At 41.2% G+C, this 13,753-nt stretch overlaps 1 protein-coding gene and 1 long non-coding RNA gene across 2 annotated transcripts in view; one reads left to right on the plus strand and one right to left on the minus strand.

The window, feature by feature from the left end:
- Positions 1-13,753, plus strand: part of LOC310661331 — a 125,222-nt gene that overhangs the window by 68,869 nt on the left and 42,600 nt on the right. The gene's annotated exons all lie outside the window — the stretch shown is intronic.
- Positions 1-13,753, minus strand: part of CNTNAP2 (contactin associated protein 2) — a 965,530-nt gene that overhangs the window by 4,547 nt on the left and 947,230 nt on the right. The gene's annotated exons all lie outside the window — the stretch shown is intronic.

Here is a 13,753-nt window from a genome sequence, read left to right on the forward strand (position 1 = left end):
TTCATGGATCACTGCCTTGCCGTGGCGAAGGGGCTTGAAGAACTCAGAGAAGCTATGAACTATGCCGAGCAGGGCACCCAAGATGAACAGGTCATAGTGGAGAGTTTGGACCAAACGTGATCCACCTGGAGCAGGAACCGGCAAGCCACTCCAGTATCCCTGCCAAGAAAACTCCATGGACAAAGACAACAGGCATATAAAAGATATGACGCTGGAAGATGAGCCCCTCAGGTCGGAAGGCGTCCAACATGCTACTGGGGAAGAGCGGAGGACAAGTACAAGTAGATCCAGAGCTGATGAAGCGGCTGGGCCAAAGCCGAAAGGACGCTCAGTTGCGGATATGCATGGAAGCGAAAGGAAAGTCCAATGCTGTAAAGAAAAATATTGCATAGGAACCTGGAATGTAAGAACCATGAACCTGGGTAAGTTGGATGTGGTCAAAAATGAGATGGCAAGAATAAACATTGACATCCTGGGCATCAGTGAACTAAAATGGACGGGAATGGGCGAATTCAGTTCAGATGACTATCATATCTACTACTGTGGGCAAGAAACCCGTAAAAGAAATGGAGTGGCCCTCATAGTCAACAAAAGAGTGGCGAAAGCTGTACTGGGATGCAATCTCAAAAATGATAGAATGATCTCGATACGAATCCAAGGCAGACCTTTTAACATCACAGTAATCCAAGTTTATGCACCAACTACTGGTGCTGAAGAAACTGAAATTGACCAATTCTATGAAGACTTACAACACCTTATAGAAGTGACACCAAAGAAGGATGTTCTTCTCATTATAGGGGATTGGAATGCTAAGGTAGGGAATCAAGAGATAAAAGGAACAACTGGCAAATTTGGTCTTGGAATTCAAAACGAAGCAGGGCAAAGGCTAATAGAGTTCTGTCAAGAGAACAAGCTGGTCATCACAAACACTCTTTTCCAACAACACAAGAGACGACTCTACACATGGACATCACCAGATGGGCAGCATCGAAATCAGATTGATTATATTCTCTGCAGCCAAAGATGGAGCAGCTCTATACAGTCAGCAAAAACAAGACCTGGAGCTGACTGTGGCTCAGATCATCAGCTTCTTATAGCAAAATTCAAGCTTAAACTGAAGAAAGTAGGAAAAACCACTGGGCCGGTAAGATACAATCTAAACCAAATCCCTTATGAATACACAGTGGAAGTGAGGAACAGGTTTAAGGATTTAGATTTGCTGGACAGAGTGCCTGAAGAACTATGGATGGAGGCTCGAAACATTATACAGGAGGCAGCAACGAAAACCATCCCAATGAAAAGGAAATGCAAGAAAGCAAAGTGGCTGTCCAATGAGGCCTTACAAATAGCGGAGGAGAGAAGGCAAGCAAAATGCGAGGGAGATAGAGAAAGATACAGGAAATTGAATGCAGAATTCCAAAAAATAGCAAGGAGAGACAAGAAGGCCTTCTTAAATGAACAATGCAAAGAAATAGAGGAAAACAACAGAATGGGAAGAACCAGAGATCTGTTCAAGAAAATTGGAGATATGAAAGGAACATTTCGTTCAAAGATTACCATAATAAAGGACAAAAGTGGTAAGGACCTAACAGAAGGAGAAGACATCAAGAAGAGGTGGCAAGAATACACAGAGGAACTATACCAGAAAGATATGGATGTCTCGTACACCCCAGGTAGTGTGGTTGCTGACCTTGAGCCAGACATCCTGGAGAGTGAAGTCAAATGGGCCTTAGAAAGCATTGCAAATAACAAGGCCAGTGGAAGTGATGGTATTCCAGCTGAACTATTTAAAATTTTAAAAGATGATGCTGTTAAGGTGCTACACTCAATATGCCAGCAAGTTTGGAAAACTCAGCAGTGGCCAGAAGATTGGAGAAGGTCAGTCTACATCCCAATCCCAAAGAAGGGCAGTGCTAAAGAATGCTCCAACTACCGCACAATTGCACTCATTTCACACGCTAGCAAGGTTATGCTTAAAATTCTTCAAGGAAGGCTCAAGCAGTATGTGGACCGAGAACTCCCAGAAGTGCAAGCTGGATTTAGAAGAGGCAGGGGAACCAGAGACCAAATTGCAAACATGCGCTGGATTATGGAGAAAGCTAGAGAGTTCCAGAAAGACATCTACTTCTGCTTTATTGACTATGCAAAAGCCTTTGACTGTGTCGATCACAGCAAACTATGGCAAGTTCTTAAAGAAATGGGAGTGCCTGATCACCTCATCTGTCTCCTGAGAAATCTCTATGTGGGACAAGAAGCTACAGTTAGAACTGGATATGGAACAACTGATTGGTTCAAAATTGGGAAAGGAGTACGACAAGGCTGTATTTTGTCTCCCTGCTTATTTAACTTATATGCAGAATTCATCATGCGAAAGGCTGGGCTGGATGAATCCCTAGCCGGAATTAAGATTGCTGGAAGAAATATCAACAACCTCAGATATGCAGATGACACAACCTTGATGGCAGAAAGTGAGGAGGAATTAAAAAACCTTTTATTGAGGGTGAAAGAAGAGAGCGCAAAATATGGTCTGAAGCTCAACATCAAAAAAACGAAGATCATGGCCACTGGTCCCATCACCTCCTGGCAAATAGAAGGGGAGGAAATGGAGGCAGTGAGAGATTTTACTTTCTTGGGCTCCATGATCACAGCAGATGGTGACAGCAGCCACGAAATTAAGAGACGCCTGCTTCTTGGGAGGAAAGCAATGGCAAACCTAGATAGCATTTTAAAAAGTAGAGACATCACCTTGCCAACAAAGGTCCGTATAGTAAAAGCTATGGTTTTCCCAGTAGTGATGTATGGAAGTGAGAGCTGGACCATAAAGAAGGCTGATCGCCGAAGAATTGATGCTTTTGAATTATGGTGCTGGAGGAGACTCTTGAGAGTCCCATGGACTGCAAGAAGATCAAACGCATCCATTCTTAAGGAAATCAGCCCTGAGTGCTCACTGGAAGGACAGATCGTGAAGCTGAGGCTCCAATACTTTGGCCACCTCATGAGAAGAGAAGACTCACTGGAAAAGACCCTGATGTTGGGAAAGATGGAGGGCACAAGGAGAAGAGGACGACAGAGGACGAGATGGTTAGACAGTGTTCTCGAAGCTACAAACATGAATCTGACCAAACTGCGGGTGGCAGTGGAAGACAGAAGTGCCTGGCGTGCTCTGGTCCATGGGGTCACGAAGAGTCGGACACGACTGAACGACTAAACAACAACAACTGCCTCAATGTGGTGTGGCATGGATGCTATCAGCCTGTGGCACTGCTGAAGTATTATGGAAGACCAGGATGCTTCAATAGCAGCCTTCAGCTCTTCTGCATTGCTCGGTCTCATGTCTCTCATCTTTCTCTTGGCAATGCCCCATAGATTCTCTATGGGGTTCAGGTCAGGCGGGTTTGCTGGCCAATCAAGCACAGTAATCCCATGTCCATTGAACCAGGTTTTGGTACTTTTGGCAGTGTGGGCAGGTGCCACAGGCCTGCTGGAAAATGAAGTCAGCATCCCACAGTTCAAGAAGGACACTGACAAACTGGAACGTGGAACGTGTCCAGAGGAGGGCAACCAAAATGGTCAAAGGCCTGGAAACGATGCCTTATGAGGAACGGCTAAGGGAGCTGGGCATGTTTAGCCTGGAGAAGAGGAGGTTAAGGGGGGATATGATAGCCATGTTCAAATATATAAAAGGATGTCACATAGAGGAGGGAGAAAGGTTGTTTTCTGCTGCTCCAGAGAAGCGGACACGGAGCAATGGATCCAAACTACAAGAAAGAAGATTCCACCTAAACATTAGGAAGAACTTCCTGACAGTAAGAGCTGTTCGACAGTGGAATTTGCTGCCAAGGAGTGTGGTGGAGTCTCCTTCTTTGGAGGTCTTTAAGCAGAGGCTTGACAACCATATGTCAGGAGTGCTCTGATGGTGTTTACTGCTTGGCAGGGGGTTGGACTCGATGGCCCTTGTGGTCTCTTCCAACTCTATGATTCTATGATTCTATGATTCTATGATCCCCATAAAGCTCGTCTGCGGAAGGAAGCATGAAGTGCTCCAAAATCTCCTGGTAGACGGTTGCGTTGACCCTGGACTTAATGAAGCACAGTGGACCAACACCAGCTGATGACATGGCTCCCCAAATCAACACAGACTGTGGAAACTTCACACTGGACTTCAAGCATCTGGCATTGTGTGCCTCCCCATTCTTATTTGGGGAGCTATGTCATGGCTGGAAGTGGGGGGAGATTGCTCAGAGTTGTTGAGCTTTTTTGGGGGGGCAGAGTTTGTGCTGCGCTTAATTACGATTGATGCCTGCTGCTGCAGCGGAGGGACCTAGCGACAGGGGCAGTGACATTCCTTGACCAATCGATTTAATGCCGCAATCAACAAGGATCATCTGCGATTGACCACGATCACCCCGGGGATCTCACTGTCCATTGCGGTTGATCGGTTGAACATGTCTGATCTACATGAAACTGCTGGGTGGGGTTATCCGGAGGTTTGGAATATGTTGTCAGCAGTATGCTGATGACACTCAGCTCTATTTCTCCTTTGCCTCCTGCAGGTGAGGCAGTGGAAGTGCTGGACCTTTGTCTTGCCTCGGTAATGGACTGGATGAGAGCCAACAAAGTGAAGCTCAATCCATATCAGACTGAGGCACTGTCAGATGGGTGGGAGGTCGCCTGCTTGATGGGGTTACAGTTCCTCTGAAGGAAAGTGGTTCGTAGCTTGGGGGTCCTCCTGGATCCTTTGCTGTCGCTTGAGGCTCAGGTGGCCTCAGTGGCCCAGAGTGTCTTCTATCAGCTTCAGCTGGTGGTCCAGCTATGCCCCTATCTGGACACGGATAGCCTAGCTACTGCTGTCTGTGCTCTGGTAACTTCAAGGCTAGATTACTGCAATGCATTATATGTAGGGCTGCCTCTGAAGATGGTTCAGAAACTTCAGCTGGTGCAGAATTCAGCAGCCAGGTTGCTCACCAGAGCAAGACGGTTTGAGCATCTTACACTGATCCTGGTCCAACTGCACTGGCTACCAAACAGCTTCTGCACCCAATTCAAAATGCTGGTTTTGACCAATAAAGCCTGAAATGGTTCAGGACCACAATACCTGATGGACTGTCTCTTTCCATATGAACCTAAGTGGACCTTGAAATCATCTTCCGAGGCCCTTCTTCGTGTGCCTCCTCCTCGAGAGTTCCGGAGGGTGGCAACACGGGAATGGGCCTTCTCTGCAGTGGCTCCTCGTCTGTGGAATGCTCTCCCCAGGGAAGTTCACCTGGCACCTTCATTATACACCTTTAGGCGCCAGGCAAAAATGTTCCCTTTTAACCAGGCCTTTGGTTGAACTTATTGACATCCAACACCCTTTTAGAATGTGGTTCTTTTTTGGGGGGGGGGGGTTGGGTTATTGCTTTTGGTTTGATTTTATATGTTGTGGTCATGTTGTGAACCGCCCTGAGACCTCCGGGTATAGGGCAGTGTATAAGTTGAATAAAAATATAAAATTAGAAAGGCTGAAAATTAAAGGTTTTATTGAGGAACACTGAGGAACTAACTAATGCTTGGTTAAGAGCCTTGTCTATGAACTAAGAAATCCCTGATTAAAATCTCAGCTCAACAAATAGCTCCCTGGGTGGAGTCTTAGGTCAGCCATTATATTAACGCCACCACTTCCCTAAATAATAAAATAATACCTAAATAATACTCCCAGGACTACTCAGGACAGAGTTCATTTATTCATTCATTTACAAATATATAATCTGCACTTCCATAAAAAAATACAGCAAGGCAGAATGCAACATATAAAAATAAATCAACAAAGATATCAATAAAAGCACAAATAAATTCTTATTGTGCTAAGGAAACAATGTTTTAAAGGCCTGTTTGAACAGGCATTTGTTACAAATGAGACTCTGGGCAAATGTTTCCCTATTATTGGATTAAAATGCAGCAGAGCTATTAGGAACCAGAAAAAAGTGACCTCAAGTCCCATATCTGGCTTGGAGGCCATTAGTCTGACCTGGACGACATTCCATAGGAACATGTCTCACTGCACATTTTACAGTGGCACAAACAGGATTCACCTTATGGAAATAACAGCAGGATAAAAATGACCATGAGAATCTGATCTAGTGTTCTGGAAATTAGAATCTTAACCAAAGGAATAGAGCAAAATCACAAAAATTGGAGATAAACTATAGCCATTTCTTCAGAGCCATCTGTTCAAAGTGAAACTTTAAAACAGAGCACACCTTTTTGAGTCAGCCTCCATCTTTCTGTCAGCACTTCCTTTTTTTATAATAATATTTATTAAATGTTTTATAGTTATAAAAAGAAAAAAGTAGAGAAAAACAATACATAAATTCAACAGACAATACATCAACAATAAAAAAGATACAATACAACAAGAAAAACAAAAACATTTAAACACACATCCAAGTTTCATATCTATATCTTTCATTTACTTATTTCCTCGACTTCCTCGCACCTCCCTTTTTTTGTATTCTAGTTCAGATTAGCTGGTTCAACAAATCCTTTCCCTCTTCTTCAGTTTTTGTTCTCTAATTTATCCTAATACAGTTTAACCTTAAATTTTCTACCTTGGCACATTGAGAATTAATTTTCATATAATTCTTAATAACACTTCTGCTAAAACCATATAACTTCATTCTAATATTCTTCTAACATTCATTAATTTTACAATATTTCTGTAAATACACTTTAAATTTTTTCCAATCTTCCTCCATCAGCTCTTCTCCCTGGTCTCGGATTCTGCCAGTCATTTCTGCCATTTCCATATAGTCCATCAGCTTCATCTGCCATTCTTCCCGGGTGGGTAGCTCTTGTGTCTTCCAATACTTTGCGATCAGTATTCTTGCTGCTGTTGTGGCGTACATAAAAAAAAGGTCTATCTTTCTTTAACACCAATTGGCCGACCATGCCCAGGAGAATGGCCTCTGGTTTCTTCAGAAAGGTATATTTGAATACCTTTTTCATTTCGTTATATATCATTTCCCAAAAGGTCTTAATCCTTGGGCACGTCCACCAAAGGTGAAAGAAGGCAGGGCAAATCCACCTCTCTCTTTAGCATCTGTTAATATCTTAAATTTTATTCGTTTTTTTTTTGTTTTTTTTTCCTTTTTTTTTTTTAAATAAATATTTTATTCGTTTTTGCATAAAAGACAACAAAGCAAAACAAAGCAACAAACGATACACCAAAAACATACAGAATTACGCAAACATAACATACTACAAAAAACAGAAATAAAAACAATCTTATCTTCATATTAATCTTGCATTAACTTGTTTCTCTGACTTCCCCGAGTCTCCCTTCCCTGTATTCCAATTCATACAATTAAACAACAAATCCCTTCCCTCTGTCATAATTAACCTCTTTTCTGATTTGAATGTCTTAATATAGCTTATTCAATGCTTAGAACTTAGAATGTTGGGTCTTCTGATCCTTAAAATTTTACTCCAATAACCTTCTACATTCAATCTGATGTTATTTTAACATTCATTAATCTTGTAGTGTTTCTGTAAATAGTCTTTAAATTTCTTCCAATCTTCCTCCACCGTCTCTTCACCCTGGTCTCTGATTCTGCCAGTCATTTCTGCGGATTCCATATAGTCCATGACTTTCATCTGCCATTCCTCCAGCGTGGGTAATTCTTGTGTCTTCCAATACTTTGCAATAAGTATTCTTGCTGCTGTTGTAGCGTACATAAAAAATATCCTGTCTTTCATACGTACCTCTTGGTTGACCATGCTCAGGAGAAAGGCCTCCGGTTTCTTTGGGAATGTGTATTTAAATACTTTCTTCAGTTCATTATAGATCATCTCCCAAAAGGTCTTAATCCTTGGGCATGTCCACCAGAGATGAAAAAAGGTACCTTCAGTTTCTTTACATTTCCAACATTTGTTATCGGGCATATGATAAATTTTTGCTAGTTTGACTGGTGTTATGTACCATCTGTATATCATTTTCATAATATTTTCTCTTAGGGCATTACATGCCGTAAACTTTAGCCCAGTGGTCCATAACCGTTCCCAGTCGGCTAGCATTATGTTGTGACCCACATCTTGTGCCCATTTAATCATTACTGGTTTCACTTCCTCATCCTGTGTATTCCATTTCAGCAGCAGATTATACATTCTTGACAATACCTTAGTTTTGGGTTCTAGCAATTCTGTTTCCAATTTTGATTTTTCCACCTGGAAGCCAATTTTTCTATCCAATTTATATGCCTCCATTATCTGATGATAGTGGAGCCAATCACGGACTTTACTTTTTAGTTTGTCAAAACTCTGCAGTTTCAATTTATCTCCATCTTGTTCTAGTATCTCCCAATATTTTGGCCAATTGGCCTCCATATTGAGTTTTTTGACTGCTTTTGCTTCCATCGGAGATAACCACCTTGGAGTCTTGTTTTCAAAGAAATCCTTATATCTAATCCATACATTAAACAATGCTTTCCTGACAATGTGAATCTTAAACATTCTGTGAACTTTAACCTTGTCATACCATAAGTAAGCATGCCACCCAAACGCATTATTGAATCCTTCTAAGTCCAGTATATCTGTATTTTCAAGAAGTAGCCATTCTTTCAGCCAGCAAAAAGCTGCTGCTTCATAGTAAAGTTTCAAGTCTGGCAGGGCAAAGCCTCCTCTTTCCTTTGCATCTGTTAATATTTTAAATTTTATTCTTGGCTTTTTGCCCTGCCAGACAAATCTGGATATATCTTTCTGCCACTTCTTGAAACAGTCCATTTTATCAATAATCTGCAGTGTCTGGAACAAAAATAACATTTTTGGCAATACATTCATCTTTATCACAGCAATACGACCTAACAGTGAGAGTTTTAGATTAGACCATATATCTAGATCTTTTTTTATCTCCATCCAACATTTTTCGTAGTTATCCTTATATAAGTTCCCATTTTTTGAGGTCATAATAATTCCCAGATATTTCACTTTTTTCACCACTGTCAAACCTGTCTCATGCTGAAACCTTTCTTTCTCTTTTTCTGTTAGATTCTTTGTCAAAACCTTAGTTTTTGTTTTGTTGAGTTTAAAACCTGCTAATCGACCAAACTCTTGAATCAGTTCTAAAACCCTCTTCACACTGGACTCTGGCTCCTGCAATGTCAAAACCAAGTCATCTGCAAATGCTCTTAATTTAAATTGTTTAACTCCGACCTGTATCCCTCTTACCATCTGGTCCTTTCTAATCATATTCAGCAACACCTCCAGGACCGATATAAAAAGCAGAGGGGAAATAGGACAACCTTGTCGTGTTCCTTTTTCTATTCTGAACTCTTCAGTCAAAACATTGTTAACAATTAATTTTGCTTTTTGTTCAGAATAGATTGCACCTATACCATTTTCGAACTCTTGGCCTACCCCCATACTATGGAGATTCTTTTTCATAAAACCCCAAGAAATGTTATCAAAGGCTTTCTCCGCGTCCACAAATACTAAAGCTGCTTTTGTGTTTATTCTTTCCTGTAAAAGTTCCAAAATGTCAATTATATTCCTTACATTATCAGATAGGTGCCTTCCTGGGAGAAAGCCTGCTTGGTCCTTGTGAATCTCCTCCGCTAAAACCCTCTTTAATCTTCTAGCCAAAATGTCAGCAAAAATTTTATAATCCACATTAAGTAATGATATAGGCCGATAGTTCTTAAGTTGGTGTTTTTCCGATTCTGTCTTTGGTATGAGAGTCACAAAAGCTTCTTTCCACGTTTCTGGTGTCCTTTTCCCCTGTAATATGTCATTACATATATCCTTCAAGGGTTGAATTAGCCAGTCTTTCATTGATTTATAATATCTTGCCGTCAACCCATCAGGTCCTGGGGACTTGCCAAGTTTCATATTTTGGATGGCGCTCTCTACCTCTTGTTCTGTTATCCTGCAGCTCAATTTAAATTTACTTTCTTGAGATATTTCCGGTAGCCCATTTTCTTTCAAGAATTCCTCCATATCTGCTTCCTTCTGTGGTTGTTGTGAATAAAGCTGTTTAAAGTATCTTTGAAAGGCACTCCTAATTTCCACTGGGTTCTGAATAATTCTTCCTTCCTCTTCTAAATTTGTTATTGTATTCATTTTCTGTCTCTTCTTTATTTGCCATGCCAATAACTTTCCACATTTGTTTGCTGATTCGAAAGTTCTTTGTCTCATTTGTCTGACCTTCCATTCAATCTCTTGATTTATCATTTGCATGTATTGTACTTGATATAACTTTATCTCTCTCAAGATTTGTTGTGATTTTGGATTTGATCTCAGTCTTTTTTCACCTTCCTTAATCTTTTCCAATATCTTTTCTCTTTTTTCCTGTTGTAATCTCTTCTTGAGTGCGTTCTGTTGTATCAAAAATCCTCTCATAACAGCTTTACTTGCGTCCCATACAGTTCTTTTTTCCACCGTAGTGTTTAAATTTATCTCAAAATAGTCTTTCAGAGTTTTCTGGGCCTTCTTGGTTATTTCCTCATCTCTAAACAGAGAGTCATTCATCCTCCATCTGAAAGAACCAGTTGGTTGTAAGTTCATTACCATCTTTACAGCATTGTGGTCGGAGTAAGTCTTTGGGCAGATTTCTACTTTTTTTGTCTTTGGTGCCAGTCCTCTTGTGATCCAGATTTGGTCAATTCTTGTCCATGTCTTTTTGGCTTCAGAAAAGAAGGTTCCTTCTCTTTCTAGAGGATTTTTGGTTCTCCAGATATCCACCAAGTCCAGGTTATCAGTCAGTTCAAAAAAGGTTTTCGGTAGTCTCCCATCTTTGGTGACTACCTGCCGTTGTGCCTTGTCCATATTTGTAGAAACAACTCCATTCATATCTCCCATCAAGATCACATTGTACTCCAGATAGTCCATCAATGTCTCATGTAACTTTTTGAAAAATTCCGATTTTCCTTCGTTCGGTGCGTATACGCCAACAATCAGATATTTCTGTCCATGGTGTTGAATTTCAATTGCCAAATATCTTCCTTGTTCATCTTTAAAAATTAATTTTGGTGCTAGGCTCTCTTTTGCATATACCACCACTCCTCTTTTTTTAACTTTGTCCGATGAAATAAACTCTTGACCTAGTCTTTTATTAATTAGAATTTTTCTATGGAGCCTAGTTACATGTGTTTCCTGTAAACAAATCAAGTCCAATTGTTCTTTTTTTAAAATGTGAAAAATTGATTTTCTCTTAGAAACCACGTTTAGACCGTTGCAGTTCCAGCTTAATAGTTGCAGAGACATCTTGAAATTGGTCTGCTATATTCCTCCAGAAGCTCCCAATGTGTCTTCTTTCTCTTCTGGTCCCGGTGGTGTCGTCTTGTCCAAATCCAAGATTGCTTTAGCTATATCTCTCCTTTTTCTCTCTTGTGTATCGGACGGGTCTTGGTCTTTAAAGAGTTCCTTCTGTAAGTCCTCCTCGTAGTCCTTTAAAAATCTGTCTTTATCTTCCACTGATTTTATTTTTATTTTCCTTCCTTTTATACTAAACGAAAGCCCTTCAGGGAACTCCCACCTAAAGATGATGTTGTTCTTTCTCAGCTGTGTGACCAAGTCTCTGTAGCTAGATCTGAGGTCTAAGAGATGTTTGGGGATGTCCCTGAACAATTCCACTCTTGATTCACCAACTTTCAAAGGCCTTTGGAAATGTAGTCCCAAAATTTTATCTCTCTCCTCTTTAGATCCAAAGGTGACCAAACAGTCTCTTGTCTTGATTCTCCTGCTTGTTTTACCCAGTCGGAAAGCACTTACTATTTTGATTTCTTCTTTATCCAGATCCAGTTTCCAGAAATCTGCAAATTCCTGTGCAAGAAATTCCTTAAGACCTTCTTTTTCAATTTCTGGCAAGGATCTGATCCTGAGATTCGTTTGTTTATCTTTTAATTCAAGCATGGAAAATCTTGTTCTATAGTCCTCAAGTTGCCTGTTAATCGGTGGTATTTTTTCTTCTGTGGCCTCTGCAGCTGCTTTAGCTTCTTCTGCAATTTTCCTTGTTTTTGATGATTCCTGCAATAATTGCTGAATTAAATTCGTATTTTGTTTAATACAAGCTGTATTTTGATCTATTTTAGAAGATGTCTCTGACACCTTTTTGTTTGTTTCTACAACCTCCTCTGTCAATTTATTTAATGATTCTTGAATTTTTGCAAATCCTGTATTGAAAAGGTCCTCAGTTGAAGACATAGCTTTTGGTTTAGGTTGTACAGATGCACCTCCAATTGGGTCAGGTATAGAGGCTCTTCTTCCTGAGTAAAAGGTTTTCCCAGATCTTGTAGTCTTCTCCTGCAGCTGGTCTACTTTTCCCTTATCACTTGCCATACCACAGCAACTTATTTCAAGGTCACTCTCAGCTGAGGCTAGCTGTCAGACTTGAAGTCAAAACAGTGGAAAGTCCCCAGTCACTTTCCCAGCTGCAGCAAGCTGTCAGATTTTAAAACCAAACAGTGGAAAATTCCCAGTTGCTTTCTGTTTCTTTGTATCAGTCTTTGTAACAATCCTTATGTCCACCAGGGGGATACAATAGCCCCTGGGAACAATGGCTCCCGTCTTCTCCTTCTCCTTCCCAGCAACTTTGCAGCTAATTCCTCCCAGTAACAAGACTTAAACAGTCTCAGCTTTTAACAGTATAATCCAGTTTGCAGAGCTTAAAATCTCAGAGTCTCTCTCCGCAGTCCCTCCTTTACCCTGTGTTTTCAGATTGACAGATCAGAGCCGGGCGCGCCGGGCGGTGGTTCTGGGCGCGCCGGGCGCGCCGGGCGGTGGTTCCCCCACAGTCAGCTCTTTCTTACGCAGGCAATACAGTTTCCAGTCCTTCCCCCCCTTTTCCCTGCCACTTAGGGGGGGAAAAGATCCTTATCAAAACGCCAGATTCCGTTTCTTCAAAAGCACTTTTAAAGGTTTGGTACGCAAAAGTCTTTGTTTCCAGCTATATACAGAGCGGAAGGCTGACTTCCTGGTTAAACCTTACCGCTTCGGTTCTAATTTAGCTTGCTTTTTTAACTTGCCAAATCCAAAAGTTCCTTAATTTGTTTCTTTCCCTTTTAAAATTTGTAATTCTCCTACTCACGGAAAGTTCTTTTATAATCCAATTTGTCCCAAGAAGAAGTTGAGCGCTCCTCCGATCACGGCTGTGCGACGTCTCTCCGAAAAAGAAGCGATTGACTCTCAGCACCGCGTTACCCCCTCCACACTCCGGAGCTCTTCCTGAGCCCCAGAAACGTTTTAGGGGATCGCTGTTGGTGCCCGCCGAGTCCCACGGACGTAGGCTTCCTCCGCCTACGTTTTCAGGGGTTCACCACGTCGCCGTAGCGGTAGAACCCTGTTTTTTTCGGAGCTCCCCCTCCGGTGCTCAGCAGGGGGCCGCCATGATCGCTGGCGCTCAACTCGGAAGTCTATCTTAAATTTTATTCGAGGTTTCTTGCCCTGCCAGACAAATTTAGAGATATCTCTCTGCCACTTCTTGAAACAATCCATTTTATCCAGAATTTGCAATGTTTGGAACAGAAACAACATCCTTGGCAGTACATTCATCTTTATAACAGCAATTCGGCCTAGCAGTGATAATTTCAAATTTGACCATATTTCTAAATCCTTTTTCACTTCAGACCAGCATTTTTCATAGTTATCTTTAAATAAGTTTACATTCTTAGAAGTCATATTAACCCCCAAATATTTCATTTTCTTAGCCACTGTTAATCCTGTCACCTTCTGAAACTTGTCTCTCTCCATTGCAGTTAAGTTTTTCTCCAGCACCTTTGTTTTC

Source organism: Podarcis tiliguerta (assembly GCF_965153285.1).
Source record: "Podarcis tiliguerta genome assembly, chromosome: 12".
Lineage (NCBI taxonomy): Eukaryota > Metazoa > Chordata > Lepidosauria > Squamata > Lacertidae > Podarcis > Podarcis tiliguerta.